Source organism: Camelus dromedarius, chromosome 8 (genome assembly GCF_036321535.1).
Source record: "Camelus dromedarius isolate mCamDro1 chromosome 8, mCamDro1.pat, whole genome shotgun sequence".
NCBI classification, from domain to species: Eukaryota; Metazoa; Chordata; class Mammalia; order Artiodactyla; family Camelidae; genus Camelus; species Camelus dromedarius.
Genome location: NC_087443.1, coordinates 14,786,441 through 14,807,773, shown reverse-complemented (window position 1 = coordinate 14,807,773; position 21,333 = coordinate 14,786,441). Strand labels below are relative to the sequence as shown.

Here is a 21,333-nt window from a genome sequence, read left to right as displayed (position 1 = left end):
TGAGACACTGGATTCTTGATCCCATGGCTCTGTGTGTTCTGAGACATCTGGGGACTTCAGCACAGTTTTAGGGGCTTTGGGTCCCACCTCTTCATAGCATTGCTGAGATGAGATCTGTGGGTTCACCCTCATTCTTGAGTGTATTGTGCATTTTTTCTAGAACCAACACACGCCACAGTGGCAGCACTGCTTTGACCACGTGCTGGGGCAGCGTGTGCTTCAGTTCTTGGGTTTAAATTTTCTGTTCTAATTTCTATAATGGGGTATATTGACAGATACACTCCATGTAAACAGAAGCTCTGTGGGGTTTTCAGCAACTTCTAAGAGCATAAATATTCCTGAAGCAGCTAATCTTCCTCCCAACAAGTGAGGAGCAAGCCGGCAAGTCCTGGGTGCCTGTGGCGGCCAAGCTGTGCAGCCCAGGCTGCTCACCGAGGAGCAAGGAGAAAAATCTTAAAAACCTACTTCCATGCCGTCTTTCACAGAATCTCAGAAATGAACGTTTTAATATCTAAAGAGGGGTGATTTTTTAAAATAAATTTTTTATTTTTTTCCTTTTTCAGTTTTATCAGGTAGAATTTTTACAGTTCAACGTCACATACACATATTGCATGTAAATACATGTATAGAGCATACTGCATTTTTTAGTTTACATATATGTACTAATTATTGTTTCTAAGAACAGATTAGAGCTTTAGATTTTTAAAATTAGTTACCAGAGGAATAAGGACATCTACAAAAGAATAAACAGAATATGGTAATCCAATCACAAAGGACAGTCAGATGTGCTTGCATATATTCAAGAAATCAAAACAATATTTAGTTCATTTGTGGTCTTATTATTATTGCTATTAATTTTAGATTCCACATAAATGAAGTCATATGGCATTTTTCTTTCTCTTTCCACCCCACTTCACTTAGAATGACAGTCTTCAGGTCCATCCATGTTGCTGCAAATGGCATCTTTTATGGCGGAGTAGTATTCCATTGTATATATGTATCACCTCGTGTTTATCCAGTCATGTGCTGATGGACATTTGTGTTGTTTACATGTTCCTTTTTCTATGTCCCTTCTGGCAACAATTACGGATTTTAAATATTTTCCACCTTAAAATCCTTCCTGAAGGAGATGTGGTAACTGGAATCAAAAACAGTTACAGCACAGGGTTGTTTGTGATGGGCCCTGGGGGCTTGGTAGAAAGGTTGGCAGAAAGGATTTCAGATTCTGATCAAATGAGTCCTCCTCTTGTAGCCCTGCTGACCGCCTCTCTCACGGCCTGCCCTACAAATCTGACCAGTCCCTTTTGTGAATCCTACTGTATTGTGCACAAATTTTGTCCAATTGGTGTCATCCAGTAGGGACCTTAAGTGAGGCACCCAAGCTCCTGTGTTGGTTTCTTCCATCAGCCCTTAACTTCCTTGGGAGCCAGGACTGTCTCATTGCCCCAAGGATCCCTAATGCCTAGTGAGATGCCTGATAAAGCTGGTACTTAATGAGCACATGGGTCAAATGGAAAAACCTGATCAAAAAAAGGCCCTCATTTTTCAGACATGCCTACTTGAGCACATAGGGTAAAATGACATGTCTTCTTGGATTTGCTGTCAAATACTTCAACAAAGGACAAATAAAAGAACTAAGGTCTGAATAAAGGAAGTATGGAAAAGTTTGTGAATTCCTTAATCTGGTTGATGGGCTGATTGTACTATACTTACTGATGTATACTTAAGTTAGTTTATAATTTTACTGTCATTAGCTGAATAGCAAGTATTAATACGTATTAATTGAAAACCTTAGAACTGAACAAACTTACCCCACACAAAATCCTTAATATCCTAGTAGTTTGTCTTTCAGAAATCTTTTCCCACAAAGACAAGAAAAAAGGGAAAGGCAGATCCGTGCAGTATTTCCACGTTGTCAAAACACCAAAGGCCGATACAAAAGAAGAGATTGTAAAAAAGATAAAGAGGCTGAAATCAATGTCCAGAAAACCTAGCTAAAAATCCTAAATGGCCCAACTTAACTAACCTCAGCACTGCTGCATCAAGAATGGGGCAAATAGCACCTAGTGGATTTTTTTTTAATAAATAAATAATAATCCAGTTCCTACCACAGGAAATTATGAGAAGACTGAGTATAATTTCTAACACCAACTAGTGTACAAATCATAATTTCTACTTGATTCAAACTTCTTCTTCTATAAAATTTGAATCTTTTTATTCTTAAGACAGATTTGTGGCCTATGACCTAGTGATAAAATTTTCAACTCGCTTGTATTCAAAAAGTTCACCATAGTGAGAGTTTATTACATCAAGTATTCCTTTTTGGGAAACCCATGTGCCTTGTCACTCTCTTTCATAAGATTTCCTGTGGAAAATTCAATCCTTCATTCAGGAAAAGGCTGAGCAATATATCTCATGGAAAACCTTCATAAACTGCAACACAAGAAAATGAAAATGACAGTGAGCAGCCCGTGAAGCCGGCAGACACACAGTGCATGGCTGTGTTCCCGCCTCGACTTTCTGTAACCAGCAGGGAAAATGTGCATTTAAAGAAATAGACATAAACACTTTTCAGGACCTGAGCACACAATTTCCCTTTCAGGGTTTAGTGGGCTTCCATTTAATTCTATGAGAAATGTTTAAAACAACAGAACAACAGCTGAGATAGGGTTTAAAGTAACTTTTATGTCTTAGTGAAAATAAAGCCAACTGATAGTTATCATTTTTACTTTATTTGATCTCACTCTCTTACTTTACCTCCCCAACCTCCTCCACAAAATGATGGTGAACTTCCCCTCCTGGGTCAGAAAGCTAAGTAGAAAGTACCAATCAAATGGAGGTGTGCTTTGTTGTTTTATTTTTCAAAACAAACAAGTTTCATCCATGTGATTTAATAATTAACATCAGAAACAAAGTCTACTCAATAAATGGTAGCCAAAATATGTCATCATAGCTGCTCATCAGGTTTGGCCCCAAGTTACACACTTTTACATGGACATGTGCCATGTGCTGTCATGGGAAACGGTGAGTGGGGACAGGGCCTCTGCTCTCACAGGGCACACAGCCTGGTGGGGGAGGTGGTGTTCAATCATTGCCCTTTTTTTTAATGTGCTTACAAATTATGGGAAATGCTATTTAAAAAGAGCAAAATGAGTCAATGAAAGTGAAAAATACAAGGACAGTATTTAGGCTGAGGGAAGACAGGAAAACTCTTTGAAGAGCTGACACTCCACTGAGACCCAAAGGACAACTCCGGTGCTGCAGGTGAAGGGCAGGGACACATTGATAAAGGGCTGATATCCAGAATATACCAAAATCTTTTTAAACTCAACCAGAAGGATGAACAACCTGATTAAAAAATGAGCAAAATGCCTGAACACAGACCTCATCAAAGAAGAAATCTAGATGCCAAAGAAGTCTATGGAAAGATGCTCCACAGCATCTGTCATCAAGGGGATGCAGACTGAAACAGCGAGGTACCACTGCACACCTGTCAGAACTGCCAAAACGCAGAACACTGACAGCACCGAATGCTGGTGAGGATGTGGAGCGTCAGGAATTCTCATGCATTGCTGGTGGGAATGTAAAATGGCCCAGATACTTTGGAAGACGGTCTGGCAATTTTTTACAAAACTAAACATACTCCTAACATATGATCCGGCTACTGTGCTCCTTGGTGTTTACTCGACGAAATGGAAACTTATGTCCACACACAAAACTGCATACAGATGTTAATAGCAGCTTTATTCATAATCACCAGAACTCAGAAGCAACTAAGCTGTTCTTCAGTAGGTGAATGGATAAACTGTGGTCCAGCCAGAAAATGGACTATTATTTGGTGCTAAAATGAAATGAGTTATCAAGGCATGGAAAGACATAGAGGAACCTTAAATGCATATTACTAAGTGAAAGAAGCCAATCTGGGAAGGTTCCACAACTGTCTGATTCCAACTGTATGGTGTTCTGGGAAAGGGAAAACCACAGAGACTAAAAGATCAGTGGCTGTCAGAGGCTAGAGGGGAAGGAGCAATGAATGAGGTGCAGCACGGAGCATTTTAAGGTCACTAAGACAGACTACTCTGTATGATGCTGTGACGGTGGATACATGTCATTGCACATCTGTCCAAACCCACAGAGTGCACACCACCAAGTGTAAATCCTAGTGTCAAGTCTGGGCTCTGGGTGATGATGACGTGTCAGTGCAGGTTCACCCATTGTCACAAATGCACGCTCTGGTGCAGGTGTCAATAGTGAGGAGGCTGTGGGGACAAACTGCAGTTCATACACCGATTCCAGCCCCAGCCACCGCTGTTAATAAAGCTCTGTGGGTGTGTGGAATGTCCGGCTGCTCTGGCGTCTGAACAGCAGAGCTGAGCAGCTGCACCAGAGATCAGGAGGTTTGCAGACCCTTAAATACTTACTCCCAAGCCCTTGACAGAAAAAGTCTGCTGAGCCCTGTTCTAAACGAATCAGAATTCACCCTGATGAGACAAGACAGCAGGGCCCAAACCAGGCATGGTTAATGGGACTGAAGAAATGTTTTAGTTCCAACACCTTTGCTGAAGTCCTGCAGATCCAGCGACAGACTGTAGCCAGGAAGCGTCTGCAGAAGGAGTCGGTAGCAGGCCTTCCCGCCAGGCTCCGGGATGCCGGGGGCCGCGCGCTGCACGGGGGCCACCCGCTTGAAGAAGGCGGACTTGCGGTGGAAGCCGATCAAATCATAGAGCTCGGAGAGGATGCTGCACTGCTGAATTCTCTCCTAGGAATTCTGAAGCACAGGGAGAAAAGCAACAAACATCTGAACGAAACATGTAATTGAAAAAAGACCCGTAAAAATTTTTCCCTTAAAACAGAGACCCAACGACACAGGAAGGAAGAGGAAGGCTGACTTCATGCACTGATGGGACCGGATGCAGAAATGCAGGGGAGCAGCGCTGTGCAGACGCCCCAGACCCCCTCTGGGCCCCACCTTTCCGAGTTCCGCCTCTCCTTTTACTAGAAAGGTCCGTATTCCCTGAAACAGAGGAATCTGCTACCTAAACATGGGACACAGAGATGGGAAAGAGGAAAAGGAAGGGAAAGTAAAGGAACAACAGTTCATCTAGACCCTAGGGTTTGGGCGGGACTTTCACCAAACACACAACCTCTCAAAGCACAGAGCACACAGTGAGAGGCTGACAGAGTGTCTGCGACTTCTGCTCCTTAAACACCAGCTACCTGCCAGCACACGCTGTGCCCGTTACTGAATCATTACAATCATTTCAGAAACTATTACTACCCCGGCTCACAGGCATGGAAATCTGAAACTCGGGGAGGAATTATTATCATCCTGGACAAATTCCCACGGCCCAGAAGTGTCAGAGCCTCCGGCAGACCATGGACTAAAATGCTCCTCATCACCACGGGCCCTGAGCCTCAGGCTGAGGCCACGTCAGGTCTGCACGGGCCCAGAGCACGAGTCTGTGGGACAGGGAGTGGTCCCACTTGAAGTGCCAGGCCAAGGCCCTCAGGAACCTATGTAATGAAACCAAATCCCCAAACTCATTTCCAACACACTGCCCTGTCCGGGAGGACTGCTCGGCACATCTGGCTTATCACCTGTGCACAGGCTGTGCAAGGGGCCCAGATAGTGACGTGACGTCCCAATGGAAGTGGCTCGGAGACCGCTTCATCACAGGACAGACTCTCCCGGCTTCCAACGTTAACTCTCCATTCCATTTCCAACTGGAAAGTAACTTTAGACTTGTTTTCCTCTCCAGAAACAAAGAGAGTGGTAACATCAGCGGGAAACTCAAGACTGAGGAAGAGTCTCCTGGCCATTTGGAAGGATAGGCTGGGGAGGGAACAGAGACAGGGATCAGAAAGACCCGTGTTCCAGTCCAAAGTCTGCACATCACTCGCTTTGACAGTTTCCTTATTAATACAGGTGATAAAATCTAATTATGATTGTTGGGAAAACTAAATGAAATAACGTATGCCACTAGCATAGGTGTAAAATCCTCCATGAGTGTTCCAGAAATGGACGTGACCATGGTTAGATACTGTCTGCCAAGTCTTGTGTGCTAAGTTCACATCAGCCAGCCAGAAATGTGCCAGAGAATGCCTCAACAGCCAGCAGCCTTCTCCAACTTGGAAACTCACAGTGTCCGAAGAATAGGCAGTGGTGGATGGTTTGGGACACTCTGGAGGTAGCACTCCAGTGATGACTTTAAAAAGCTGGGGAGAATTTAGGGGACCATACAGTTCAAATACAGAAAACTCATTCCATGTCTACAAATATTCATCTCGAGCCATGATGATTCAGAGAGGAAATACATATTCAAACGTACATCATTTTCCCACATAAGTGCATCAGTACAATTTGGAAAGAATGTAACTTTTTTCTCTAGATCACACAGTGGGTATTACAAGGTTTGTACTAAAAGCCCTACGTGTAAATCATCTGCAAACGTAACTGGGTCCATTATCAGTCATCATCATTCGAAGGGAAGGATGGAAAAGAACAAAGCCAAGCTAATACACTCCGGTATTTTGTTGGGTTACGATGTCACAGAGGAGACGTACAGGTCATCAAGGAACCACTCTGCCGTGATCACGGAGCCGGGGAGCGGGATGGGCGGCAAGATGTATGGCGCAGCCATGGCTGTGCCCACGCTTCTAGGCAGGTACCCAGTCACTTTGACAAGGTGTCAAAAGTGTATGCCCACGTCCTCATCACCTGTCATGCACTAAAGAGAAATGGAAACCTATAAACGGCCAATAACCTCGGTGGGTACACCGTCCAAAGAGCAAAGTCACAGTTTGACAACTGGCCATCCCGGTTCCCTGGGATTCATTCTTGGAGAACCTTAAAAACCACTCCTCTGTCCTCAAGAAGTGCTGCCTACTTGTCCTATCTTTGGCTCAGGGATGGAGCATGTTCAAGTGGACTTTAATGTCTGCACAGATTTGACTGTCTTTCTCCAGGTTCACTTGTCCATTCTGAAGAGGCCTGAGTTAAGTCCAAATTCCATAAGATCAATTCCCTCCAGTGACAACTCAACGAGTCTGCAATTACAAACCAACTGAACAGGACAGTCCTCAGCTAAAAATGGCACCCACCCTTCACTGTTTTCTTAATCTCCTCTCCTGGCTAATTGCAACAGACTAACACCACCCTCCACCAAGTTCCCCAACTATGTCAAATAGAAAGTAAGGTCCATTAAAGAGGAGACAACTCCATAGTCACCTCTGAATTCATAGCATATATTAATGTCAATAAATAGAACTATGATTATGGCTTCTTTCCTTTAAAACCTTTCTGGTTATTTAAATGAGACCATGGAAGGGAGGTGTTTGGGTCCAGTATCTTGATCCAGAAGACTCTGGAGACTTTTTTGGAATGGCTGCCCACTGATTCATTCAAAACACAACTTCTCTTTCCGGGAGGAGCTGTGATTTTCTGCCAGGAGTTTGTTGTCACTCTCATGCCAGAACAGATTTAAACTAAATACTTACATTGGATATGTTATTTTTCCCCGCTTCCAAAAACATTGACTTTCCTTACTTCCTTGCCTTGAGGAATGCTTTTTTACTTTTCTTTCTAATTCACCCTTTTATAAAGCAGGATTCAGGATGTGCTTGTCCTTACATAAGAACAGCCACCCAACTCCCAGTGTGAGAGGACTGGGGCTCACCTCCTGCCCTCCTGTCAAGGCAACTGAATCTCAGTTCAGGAGCTAACTGGCCCCCCAGGGCTTCTAAGGCTCACGTATCTCCCAGAATCCTTGCTTTCTGGTTTGACTTGGCTTCTGAGGATTTCCCCTCACTTTCTTGACAATTAGCTGTGCAGCTTGAAAGATGAGGAAGGAAGGTCTTATTTCTTAATCCGCATTTTAAGGAACTTATGTAATGAAGGTTTTCAAGAGTTTCTAGAACCCTCCATTGCCGAGACAGAAAACACACTAGATATTTTCTAAATCTAGCTATCATGGGCATTTTTTCTTTGCTTTGGTTTTCTTAACTGCTAACAGATATTTTTAATTAAAAAATAAAATAAGGCCCCAAATAGGATAGAACATTGAAGAGGAAACAAAATTAAAGGGCAAAGACAGAAAAATGATAAGTACTCTACAAAGTTAATAGAAAACATACACTATGGATCAGATCAGCAATTCTCAGTAACAGCTAATTGAAACCTGACCATGAGGTAAAATGTCTCTCCTGTCAGGAGACGGTCAACAGAAAACAGAATTAAATCAACAAACTAAAATTCTAAGTCTGGCGAGGTAGAGAAGTCTACCAGCTAAATGTGTTTTCTTCTGGAAAAGAGGAAGACACACAAGATCCTTTCTGTGGAGCCTGAGCCCAGGTGAGGACGGTGAAGTGAGCTCTGTAAGTACCCAATTAGCAAAGTGAGTGATGAATAAAGAGACGTGAGCTTTGATGACAGAGATGATACTACTATTCACTTGTCCTGTAAGTATGTCTTCATGTTCAATGATCAATACCTCGGGGTCCTCAGGGTTTGAGATTATAGGAAAATGCACAGCCCGGGCCTAGACCTCCTCTATGATTGTGGCACTGCACTTAGATGTTTCAAGGGCACCTCCAACTCCACCTGCAAATAGCTGATTTCACGGTGCTCCTCCCATATCCGTCCTGCCCAGGGCCCCTTGTCGGGGGGCAAGGTCTCTCTGCCTCTCCCAGCTCAGTCCCATCACTCATAGATGTGACTCGACCCCTCCTTCAGGGCCCAATTTCCTCAGTCAACGAGTCCCACCACCCACACCTCACCTACCAGATTCTCACTGGCACTCCCTCAGCACTGACTCTGTGCTGGGGACCACGCTGCACATTGTGCACAGGTTATCTCACTGGATCTCCACAGAAGTCCTGGGAAGTCGGTATATCACTGCTTCAATTAATAAGATAAAATGTTTCACTTCCTTGAGTGTGTCATCCAAAGTGACACGGCTTCTGAGCCACAAACCGGGGACTGAAAATCACTTGAAAATTGAACACTGCTACACCTCACAGCCACCCTACTCAGACTCATCACATCACCTCCTGCCGAGCCTTCTAAATGTTTCTAAGCATTCTACAAGACAAAAGTTATCTACGAGAGCACCCCTCTCCCCTACTTAAAATCTGACAATGACGTTCCACTTCCCTTAGGAGAAAGCCCCCCGGGCCTGAGCACAGCCCAATGGCCCGGCATCCGCGTTCCCTACACGGCCGCGCCGCCTCACCCACCATGCAGCGCTACATGTGCAGTGTCCAGGACAGGGATGCTGTCTCCGTACAACCTGGGGCTCGTCTCACTCAAACAATGATCACCCTCTTCAGTGCTGACTCTCAGAAAATTGTTTTCTCTGGATGAATCAATATCTTTTTCCTTACAACTTCCCATCATTGATAATGAGCTCCCCCCAAAAGAGAGAAGACCTAATCCTCAGACTCCTTATCTGTAAAGTGTGTATAACAAGGAAATATGAGAGGTTTTAAGCGAAATAATATTCATGTGAGGCTGAGGGACAATTCCCAACATACAGTAAGCACTCAATATGTGTTTACTTAATATTAATAAGAATATAATGCATTCCAGCAACCTTAAATCAATGCTTTATGGCTTTGTCCAAAAGAGTACCGACAAACTATTGGATGAACCCCTTTGAGCAGATCCGCCCAAGCGTACTGGGATAGGTAAGCCTTGACTCCAGTTACAGTTGCAGCCAAGCAGCACTACGGGGCGGGGGCAGTTTGCTCAAACTCGTACATGTTGTTTGAGCATTTAGTTGTAGTTATTGAATAAAGACAGGTATTATATAGTCAAAGCTCCTGAAACATAAATCTTCAAAGATTGATGCAAATTAGTTTCAAGTACAACACTCTCACTAGAAATTATTTGAAAATTATAGTCTTAGCTCCTCCACACTTCGAAAGGGCATTTTCTTAATGTATCTGACTATATACACTGAGAGGATTGTTTAAAAGAAATTAAGATGAAGCCATCCTGAATAAGCTCTCAGTATCATCTGCACAAAGCCCCACCCAAGGGTCTCACTTCTCACTTCCACATAGGTGTTCAGGTAGCTTAACCTGGGTCTTGGTTTCTTATGACACGGAGGTGGGAAGAATTGTGGATAGATTAATGTAGCAAATATAAATCTAGGGTATTTGCTGTGTAGGAATCCTAGAAATAAATAAACTGATATATAGTCCCACCCTTAGGAAGCTCAGCCTTTCCAATTACAACAGCATTAAAAATAAAATGAGAGATACATTTAACAAAATTTTACAAGATTTGCACATTGAACATTTTGAAGCATCACCAAAAAAAAAATTAAAAGATCTACATATATGGAAGGCATCCCATGTTCATGGAATGGTAGACAATATTGTTAAAAATGTTAAGACTCCCCAAAGTGATCTACAAATTTAATGGAATCCCTATCAAAATTCCAGCTGACTTCTTTGCAAAAATTGAAAAACTGATGCCAAAATTCATATGGAAGTGCAAGGGACACAGGTCAGCCAAAACAATCTTGAAAAAGAAGAGCAAAGTTGGAGGACTCACTCAAAGGTTACTACAAATCTATAGTACTCAAGTCATTATGGTACTGGCATAAGTTTGGATGCATAAATCTATGAGACACAATAAAAAATCCAGGGGGGAAAGTTACATTTACAGTCATTTTTCCAGAAATGTGCCAACAACACTCCATTGAAAGAATAGTCTATTCAACAAATGGTGCAGAGACACCTGGGTATCTGAAGGCAAAAGACTGAATCTGGAATCTGGACCCCCGTATTTTATTTAACAAATAAAATATTAATTCAAAATGGATCACAGACGGAAATGTAAAATCTAAATGTATAAACTTTCTAAAAGAAGACATAGTTTAAATCTTTGTGGTCCTAGGATAGGCTATGGTTTCCTAGATACAATACCAAGAGCACAAGTGAAAAAAAAGAAAGATAAAATGGACTTCATCAAAATTAAAACCATTTGTTACAAAGGACATCATCAAGAAAGTGAAATGAAAGGGGAAGGGGGTAGCTCAAGTGATAGAGTGCGTCCTTAGCAAGAAAAATAAAATGAATAAATCTAATTACCTCCCCTAGAAAGAAATTGTTTTAATGTTTAAAAAAAGTAAAGTGAAACGACAATCTGCAGTATAGGAGAAAAATTTTGCAAAGCATATATCTAATAAGAGACTAGTATCCAGGATATAAAACAAATGTTTACAAGTGACCAATACAAAGAAAATCGACCCAATTTTTAAATATGCCAAGTATTTAAATAGATATACAATTGGCCAATAAGCATATGAAAAGATGCTCAGCATCACTAGAGAAATCAACATCAAAATGAGATCTGATTTTACACTCACTAGGATGGTTATAATCAAAACATGGACAATAACAAGTGTCGGTCAGGAGGCAGAGAAATGGGAACGCTCAATACGCAGCCGTTGGAAAGGGGCAATGGTACAGCTTCTTTGGAAAAGCCTGGTGTTTCCTCAAAAGGTTAGAATTATATGGCACAACAATTCCACTCCTACATATAGAGTCATCCCTCAGTATCCTCGGGATTTTGTTTCAGGAAAACCCCACCGTGGATACCATCATCCAAGGATGTTCGAGTCCCTTTACAATCAGCCATCTGGATCCATGAAGTGGAAACTACAGATATGGCGGGCCAACTGTACAGCCAACAGAATGAAAATATATTCTCACAAAACTTGCACATCAATATTCATGGCAGTATCATTCAGAGTAGCCAAAGGTTACAAACAATATCCATCCATCAATGAACGGATAAACAAAATTACCAAGAATAGTCCCACAAACTTTTGGTCATTGAATCTTTGACAAAGGAGGTGAGAACATACAATGGAGTAAAGACAGCCTCTTCAGAAAATGGTGTAGGGAAAACTGGACAGCTGCATGTAAATCAATGAAGTTAGGCTACTCCCTCACAGCATACACAAAAATAAATTAAAAATGGCTTAAAGACTTACACATGTAGACAAGACACTATAAACCTCTTAGAAGAAAACATAGGCAAAACATCTGACATACATCTCAAAAATGTTTTCCTAGAGCAGTCTACTCAAGCAATAGAAATACAAGCAAAATAATACAAATGGGATCTAATTAAACTTACACGCTTTTGCACAGAAAAGGAAACAAAAAGCAAAACAAAAAGACAATCTATGTAATGGGAGAAAACAGTTGCAATAAATGAAACTGACAAGGGCTTAATTCCCAGAAAATATAAACAGCTTTTGCACTTAATAAGAAAGAAAAACAAACAATTCAATTCAAAAATGGGCAGAAGTCCTAAAGAAACATTTCTCCAATGAAGACATACAAATGGCCAATAGGCACATGAAAAAAATGCTCAATATCATTATCAGAGAAATGCAAATCAAAACTGCAATCAAGCCTTACCTCTCACCAGTCCGAATAGCCATCATTCAGAAGTTCACAGATAAATGCTGGAGAGGCTGCGGAGAATTGGGAACCCTCCTACACTGTGGTGGGAATGCAGTTTGGTGGAGCCATTGTGGAAAACTGTATAGAGGTTCCTCAAAAGACAAAAAATTGACCTCCCATATGACCCAGCAATCCCACTCCTGGACATATATCCAGAAGGAACCCTAACTCAAAAAGACACTTTCACCCCAATGTTCACAGCAGCACTATTTACAATAGCAAGACATGGAAACAACCTAAATGTCCACTGAAAGATGACTGGATAAAGAGACTGTAGTATATTTCTCCAATAGACTACTATTCAGCCATAAAATAATAACAAAATAATGCCATTTGCAGCAACATGAATGGACCTGGAGAATGTCATTCTAAGAAAAATAAGCCAGAAAGAGAAAGAAAAATACCATATGAGATCGCTCACATGTGGAATCTTAAAAAAAAAAAAAATCAGAAAAACAAAGACACAAAAAGGTAAACTTCTCTACAGAACAGAAACAGACACAGAGACATAGAAACCAAACTATGGTTACCAGAGGGGAGAGGGTGTGGGAAGGAATATATTGGGAGTTCAAGATTTGCAGATACTGAGTATGTATAGAATAAACCGCAAGTTTATACTGTATAGCACCGGAGAATATATTTAATATCTTATAGTAACTTATGTTTAAAAAGAATATGAAAATGAATACAGGTATGTTCCTATTTAACTGAATTGTTGTGCTGTACACAAGAAACTGACACAACATTATAAACTGACTAGACTTCAATGAAAATATTTTTAAATAGACCAAAAACGAAAAAAAAGAAAAAGGATATTATGAAATCAAAAGAATAAAGTACTGACTCAGGCTACAATATGGATAAACCTTGAAACTTTATGCTAAAATAAGCCAGACACAAAAGGACAAATAGTGCCCTTTAAGGTGAACTATATCTAAGCGTTTACTGTACTACTTCTGTAAATTTTCCGGAGGTTTGAAGTCTATCAATATCAAAATAAAATGTATTATTCATTAAAATCATAAAACGCTTCCTCACAGGAGGGCTTTAATTATTAAATGCAGAAATGCATGTAAAGCTCCTGGAAAAACACTTTGCACGTCCACACACAGACACTGCTGTCACTGCCGCTCAGAGGGTGGTGCCAGCGCTGATGAGGGCTGCCTCCACTCGCTGCCCTGCAGACAGGAGTGAGGGCCTGGGCTCTGACAGGCAGGGTGAATGTGACCCTGGGTCAGACACAGCCATGCCCCAGACTCTGTGTTACCCAACTTTCTTATACAAACTGCAACATGTAATGTAAACACGCTACAGGGATGTATCTTACAACACAGGGAATACAGCCAAAGTTTACAGTAACTATAAATGGAGCATCTATTGTACACCTGAAACATATCATTTTAAATCAGCTATATCTTTGTAAAAAATTAAAAAATAATTTAAAAATGTTATCACTTTAATATTCAATTCGGGTTTTAAGTAACTACTAAACTGCTTACAATGTATAAAAGCATTTAAGTGTGCTGTTTGTTTACATATTTATTTACTTTCAGCCTCCTGCTAAAAGAGAAATTAAACAATTTTTTTTAAACACACCTTAACAACCATAACAACAAAAAGGCAAAATTGAGAGTGAAGAGAAATTGGAGATTCAATACTTAAATGAAACCAGGTGGAGGTAAAGTCATAAAAATGGATTCCCTAGAGTCAGGGCAAGTGTTAAAGGCCGACTAGAAATTCAGCTGTAAGATTCTTGGCAGCTAAAGCAAAAAGAAAAGATCATGGTGGGGGTGGTAGAGCGTGTTCTTAGCGTGCACGGGGTCCCGGGTTCAAGCCCCAGGGCCTCCACTAACAGATAAATACACCTAATTACCTACCCCCCCAAAAGAGTCCCAAAGAAAAGAAAAAGAGAAATTTCTTTCCAAAAAAACCTGATATTAAATTTGGATTAAGTACTTAAAAAAAAAAAAAGTAATATAGAAAAGATGAGTGACACTGTGAAGCAAAAGCCCAGCTGGGCTAACGAGCTAAGTCACAAATCTAAGTGTGATAAGTGTCGGTTTACTGATCTAAGTATTGCTGGGCTAACTCGTAAATCTGAAGTTTAGTGTCAGTTTACTGGGCTAATAAGCTAACTCGTAAATCCAAGGTCAACAATTGTCAGTAACGTGATCTGTTCCAAATTCATAAGCTTCAGTGTACTGATTCCCTGCTTTTTGTTGTTTGAGCCTTATTGGCTAATAGCCCCTTACTTGTAATTAACCCTATAGAATCTCATGTGCAGGTCTTGGAGGTGCTCAGAGCTTCGGAACAGGAGCCCGTCTGAGCCCGCCAGCGTAATAAATCTCAGTGCTTGTTTCTTGGCTGGCCTGTTCTTTCCGTAACAACACAAGCGATAATGCCCTTGAGATAAATCTGTGATGGCTGCTGGCAGGTCCCCATGTCTCACGTGGCAAAATCTGAAACATCCTTCTCACCACTCAGAGTCATCATAAGCCCACTCCACACTTCCCGATGTTAAATGCAGGAGCATAGGCAGGGCCCGGCCTTTGCTCTCTCTGTGTCATCACAGTGAGACAGGATGGAAGGGGCAGAGCACAGCCATTCAAGGAAGGCCACAGCAATTAACATCAAAATGGTGAAGGATTCAACCCCCAGTAGGCCTTGAGGCTCAGGATGAAGAGATTTAACTTCTAGCAGAGCTTGAGCTTCATTATACACCCATTGTAATAGTAACATGGTGAATAACATGCCCCAAGGTACCATGGCAGTCCCAAGGCTAGCCACAAAAGGTCAAAGGGTGGGAAATGGCCAACTCCCTGGGAATCCCAGCCCCTTGCCCTTAGGCTGGTCCTTCTACATATTAGCAAATGAAACCACCAAGCCCAAGAAAACGAGCAACACAGCGCCACCTCGCGGTCACCCCTCTCTCTCCCTCTTCGGAGAAAGCCCACACTCTGTGGAGTGTGTACCTACTTTTAATCTGAGCACCAAAACCCCACACCTCGTGGCCTTTCTCTTGTCTTTCAATGTGTCTCTGTGAATAAATCTACCTTTTCTCAACACTGGCTTGCTCTTGAATACTTTACTGCACGAAGCCAAGGAACAAAATCTGGTGGGACACATCTCAGGGGCTCAACCAAATCCTGGGACACAGCCCTTCTCATGCCTCACGTTTTTTCCCTTGTATCAACAGGACTGGGTTGTGAAGGGAGCTCTGAGGCCCCAGCTAAGGGACAGAAGACGCCCCCAGGGCTCGAATTGGTGGGCAAACTCTTCCCCAGCAGGGGCCTTGGGGTCTGCCCGGTTCTCTGTGTTTCTCTGTTGTGCTGACTCCCCAGCCACAGAGCGTTCTCCCTAGGCCTGTCCCCACAAAACCCTTCTCTCCAAAATACAAGCACATCATGTCACAATCCTCTTGTTCAATCAGGAAATGCTTAACCCACTTTTTCCCTCCACAGTAAAGTACCTAACTGTCCTCCCTCCCATCCCAACACTTCTTTCTTTGTGAGAACTCTGCACTCCCCACACACCATCCTGAACGCAGGTGCCTTGCTGGCTGGGACTGAGATGTTTCAGTCTCACACAGCCTGCATCCTTTCACTTTCCCCTTGTTACCATAAAAAAGCCTTTCCTGAGTCACCCACAAATCTGATTCTGAACTTCATAAAGTGCTGAGGTTGCAGTCACTGTGTGCATACCTCCCAGGTTTTGACTAAGTTTTCTTCACGAGATCTTCATTAAGGAGCTGCATCAAGAAGTTGAAAGAGGATATTCTTACATCTGAGCGGAGGAGCCTGCAAGAAATTTAAAAGGCTTTCAAGAGAGAGTTAACCAGGGACACAGAGGTCGCAGGTCCTAGTCAAGAGTGTCATGAGGGAAAATGTTCTTCAAAGACTCAGAGTGGCTTCTGAATGTGGAGTCGGCAGGGAGGAGGTGACACGCAGTGAGTGGGGTGAGTGACACAGGGTACGCTCCCCCAGCTGGGGAAGATTTGGATTTTGTTCTAGTTTTCCAAACAATTTCTTAATACCTTTTTCTCCTATTGTCACATACCATTTCCTATGAATTAAGAATATCAATGTCAGTCATTTGGGCTGCTTGGGAGAGGCAACATGATGCCATTCACAGGGCTGGGACATGACAGCCACACCAGTCTAGGTTGAAAGACCAGTGGGGGTATTTCCATGGTGATCACGGGCATGCAGCAAACTCCCCAGCTTCAATGACCTCATCTCAAAGGTGGGGCAATAAAACTACCAAGAAAAGTGCATGATGATAATGGAAGACATCTGTTTACTAGGTAAGTGCCCGTGACAGCTGCAGCTTAATGGGAAATGAGTATGATTAACAAGGCCCTGTCTACCTGGCCACACGCTCCCTGCCTTCCTGCCTTGGTGCAGCAGCAGAGTTTGTTTAGCTGAGATGAACGCCCCCAGAGCAGCCCCGACGGGAAAGCTCGCAGCTCTGCATTGTGAGGCGTGTTCCTTTCCTTCTCAGTGCTGATCACAGTTTGCTGTCATTTGTTTTTATGTTTATCCCTTTTGTAACTTCCTCTCCTCCGGAGTTTTTGCTCAAGCAGCGCAGGGCCAGGTGTGTCTTGCGGCCTGCCCGATATTCTGGGCTGGGAAACAGCCGACCACACATCTGGCTCTGGTGCTGAACGGAGAGGGCAGAAGGCCCTGGGGCCCATGCTGAACCGAGGCCCATGCACCCAAAATTATGGTCTGACTTTGGGCAAATTACACAGTCTTCTTTACCCTGAGATTCCTCATCTGTCCAAGAAAATAACTGCCCATGGCACACAGAGTTACCAAGATTAAAGGAAATCACCAAATTCACAACATATTCAAGGGGCTACCAGGGCATCCTCAACAGACAAATGCTGCCTTTATAGCTCTGACACACGCCAAGTGGGGCGGCCACACACAGTGAACACTGCTAAGTGCTTCATGTGTGCTACAATACTCTTTAGAACTTACAACAATCCCAAGAAGAAAAGAATATTATCATGCCCATTTCACAGATTCACCAACAGTTTAAGAGAGGTTACGTTCTAGTCCAAGGCCGTATGGTGAGGAAATGGCGATTTAAACTGGAATCTGGGCCCAGGCTTAGGCTCCATCTCTCTCCCATCCACCTGACCACTTGCCTATGAATTCCACCTGTCCAATACACAAGTTTGCAGCCGGCCAGCTCTTAAATGCAATGTGTGCCACCATTTGTCAATGTTGGTTAATTACCATAAACTGTTCTCAGAAACCACTACAGAAAAGAAAGGTGGACTTAAGGAATTCTGCATTGCTTTCTCCTGTAATGTGCAGAAACCCTTCACTACACCACCAAATCCAAATGTATGCTTCCTCCATGTTTATGTTTGCACACGGCTTATTAAAGTAGAAGGTACCTGCAGTAATTCCATCTCGGTTGCTTTCCAAGGTTGCAGATTATCCATAATCAGTCCGTGAACGAAAATACTACAATGTGAATGAAAATACTGCAACCATGTCAGTAAACAAAGAATGCTGAAACCAAGTCATCAGCGGCTGCTGCCACCCCCTAGCGAGTGCATGCCTGCAGCCCAGCCTCTCAGCCACTCACAGTGGTGCCATCTGAGCGGACTCAGAGTAATAAAGGACAGGATACTGGCCCTAGATACCTAGGTACCTGCCAAAGGGATGAATTCAATGACACAAATGTTTGCTTCCTCCCATACATAGAAAAGCACTAAATACTTGATCTTGAGATATCTGGTTTTCTTTAGATAACAAGCAATATTTTATTGTTCCAACAACCTGGTCTTTCTTGTAAAACTTCTATATATCCTAGCTCCTCCCCTACCTCTTGGGAGCAGTCCCTCAGAGTGATCTGAGAGGTTGCCATCCCGGCTCGAGTCCTCCAGCCAAATAAAACATAACTCTTAACATTTAGGCTGAACGTTTATTTCAATGAAGTCCCAGAATAGGCAGAACTCATCAATTCTGTAATGGAACACACTGGATCAGGAAACAAAAGCGTGTTTTAGTCTGGAAAAACTACGGTTTCCTCTTCCTGTCATTATACAATCCCACCAGAACTCATTAATTTGCTGTCTGCTCATCTGGCAACCAAACTCAGAGAAGAGTCAACTCAGCAGAGTGCTCTACTCGGGAGAACAACCCGCAGCAGCACTGAAGGCTACCTGTACTCCCGCACGCTCTGCTGACACTTGGTGTCCTCCGTGACGACCAGGACAACAGAGCTGTTCCCAACAGCTGCGAAGTCCCACACGTTAAATAAATCATTTTATTTTATACGATATTTTAGGTATATACCCATCTCTGAAAACAGCTTTGCTAGAAGCCCAAATCTTCAGCATCAATCTGCAAAGGCAAATCCGGTCCGCAAGGGAAAACAAGACTTAAGAGGAAGCTAATGCGTCCAAAGAACTCTCCACAACCTAAGGCCTCCAATGTCCCCTGCAGGACCTTCAACCAAACTGCCTGCAGGCCTGCAGCTGCAGGCGGCAACATGTCTGCTTTTAAAGAAACCCTTTCCTGCCCTCGGGCACTACAATGTCCCTCTACGCCCTCCCATCTCAGGGTAAGAGCAGCCACTGCAGAACCTCACAGGGCAGCACTGACAGGACTGGACAAAGAGGATCAGAGCTAAACTAAGCCTTCTGATGACACGAGCTTGTCACTCTGTCACTTTACAGATGAAGATATATATAGAGAGAGGTGGGGTGATCTTTCTCAAAGTCACACAGCTAATAAGTGGCAAAGTCTATAACTCTGCTCCTCCCTCCAGCGTGACGCCCCAGCTGGGACGCCCACAGGGTTCTCTCCTGCCTGCCGGACCAGTCCTTTACTGTCACTCATAAAACACCACAGGGTCTGACCCTAGCCTACTTTTTCAGCATCTTTTCCCTGCAGTCTCGCAGGAACAAGGCGGTACGGGCCATTGTATGACTTCTGGATCCCAGAAGCCTCCGTGCTCAGGCTGGTCTTTCCTGTGCATCCAGCACCCTGCTCAGAGGCTCTTCCTCCCCTGCAGGAACACGTTCCCACTCTCCGCATGACACCCCCTCAGGGAAGCCCTCTCCTCGCCCTCAGCTCAGCAGGTGTCCCAGGCCACATCCCGAGCTGCCCCATTAGGACTGCGGGTGCCCAGATTTGCTAGTCAGACCAGCAGCCTCAGAGCCAGGGTTTATGCCCGGGTCACCCTGCAAACCTACTGCCCGCCTCACAGCCCCCAGCAAGCAGGTCACCTGAAAGTCGCAGCAAGTGCCCCACCCAATCCCGAAGTCTCTTCATTTGCCAGCAACGCTGATGACTGGTCTCCAACCTTTGGTCAGTTTTGCACAAAACAGCAGCTTCCACTCTGAAGCAGGGGGTTTTCTCTTCTGCTCCCCATCCTTACTGGAAACGTCAAGGGAAACCAAAAGGCCTTTTCTCAACCCTTTTCTGATGACACCCTCCCACCCACAATATTCACATGCTCAAGAGATTTGGGTCCACGTGGTTTTGTTTCCCATACGCTAAGTGGCTCAAAACACTGCGGGATTCTTTCTCTTTTGAGAGAATTTGTTTGTACTGAGTTTATCGGCTTTAATCACTTTTTGTGTCTCCCTTCAGTGTCCCTAGCAGTTGCCACTTCTTACTCCCTTCAGCAGCCTCCCTCCCAACATCTAGTCTAGGAAGTCAGCTGTGATGAGGAGCCCGGGGGCAGTCACAGAAGATGCAACTAAGGCACAGAGAGGTGACATAATTTGCCCGAGAAGATCAGCTTCAAGCCCCAACACTGTGTGTCACGTCCCTCTGTTTAACTCTTTTGCTAAGCAAGCGAAATTTTTGTAGATTATGGTTATAAACAGATGAGGTATGAAAATACATACAAGGACACACATCAACTCTAAGATGTTCATTAACTCCACTATTTTGTTTCTATTTATTTTATTTCTATTAAAAAAAATTAAGAACCTCTGCAGTCAATATAGCAAAATGTTACTGAGCTTTAAATACAGAATATAGAGGTTTTAAGTGTGTCATTACTCATCCTTATTTGTATGTTCACAAGACAAACTGATTTGAAAGTCTCTCTCCCCTCCCCCTACTCACTACTGGCTCTCACCTGAGCTCCCAAACCACACATCTAACAGCCTTTCACTTTACCCACAGCTGAACTCATCAGTTATCCCCCAGAACTCCCTCTACAGCTTTCCCTCCTCAGAGCACAGCAGGACCATCGTTTACCTCATTAATCCACCCAGAAACCTGTTCCTTACTCCATCCTACCTTCACAGACATCATTCATCCTTTCCTTTTTACCATCTAAACATGCCTTCAATCTGTTCGCTTTTACCCGCTGACCATCCCACCGCTCAAGTGGAAGCCACCAACACTGCCCACCTGGACTCACGAGTCTCCCAAGTGGCCCCAAAGCCACTCTCCCCTACTTGAGACAAATGGGATTGTGTCACTCCCACACTTTTAGGACTGTTTTCAAACCCACTGTTCTTAGAAGAAACTCCAAGTTCTTCACCTGATGAATGTCTTTGCCATCAAATTGTCATCTCAGGGAGGGGAGGACACGCCCTCTCCCATAGGACCTGCCCTCTGGCAGAGCATCAGCTTGGGAGGACCTGCTGAGCTACACCAGCCTGTATTCTAACCCTGGTCTTGAGTTCTTAGCAAACTGCTTCAACTAACATTACAAATTACAGGTAGATTAGAAAGATTTTAGATGTTGAGCTAGACTATTGATTTGGGGATTTTGCACTAGCAACCTGCAAGTACATGTTCTAATGATTCTGTCTTCTTAAAACCACACCCAGATTTAAGTAGTATTTGTGGAATGTCTTTGGAGTAA

The 21,333-nt window shown here is 43.3% G+C and overlaps 1 long non-coding RNA gene across 5 annotated transcripts in view; it reads right to left on the bottom strand.

Annotated features, from left to right (window-relative positions):
- Positions 1–439: 439 nt before the first annotated feature.
- The window catches only part of LOC135321792 (uncharacterized), a 30,922-nt gene continuing 10,028 nt past the window's right edge, over positions 440–21,333 (bottom strand). Inside the window, exons 5-7 of one of the 5 annotated variants that reach the window (XR_010381868.1) lie at positions 16,185–16,280; positions 4,555–4,768; positions 440–2,433 (exon numbers count right to left, since the gene is read on the bottom strand). This is a non-coding gene — a long non-coding RNA (uncharacterized LOC135321792). Of the gene's footprint in view, positions 2,434–2,840; positions 4,769–15,666; positions 16,281–21,333 lie in introns of those variants that run through there. The other 4 variants (XR_010381866.1, XR_010381867.1, XR_010381864.1 and 1 more) reach the window with 4 other exon arrangements.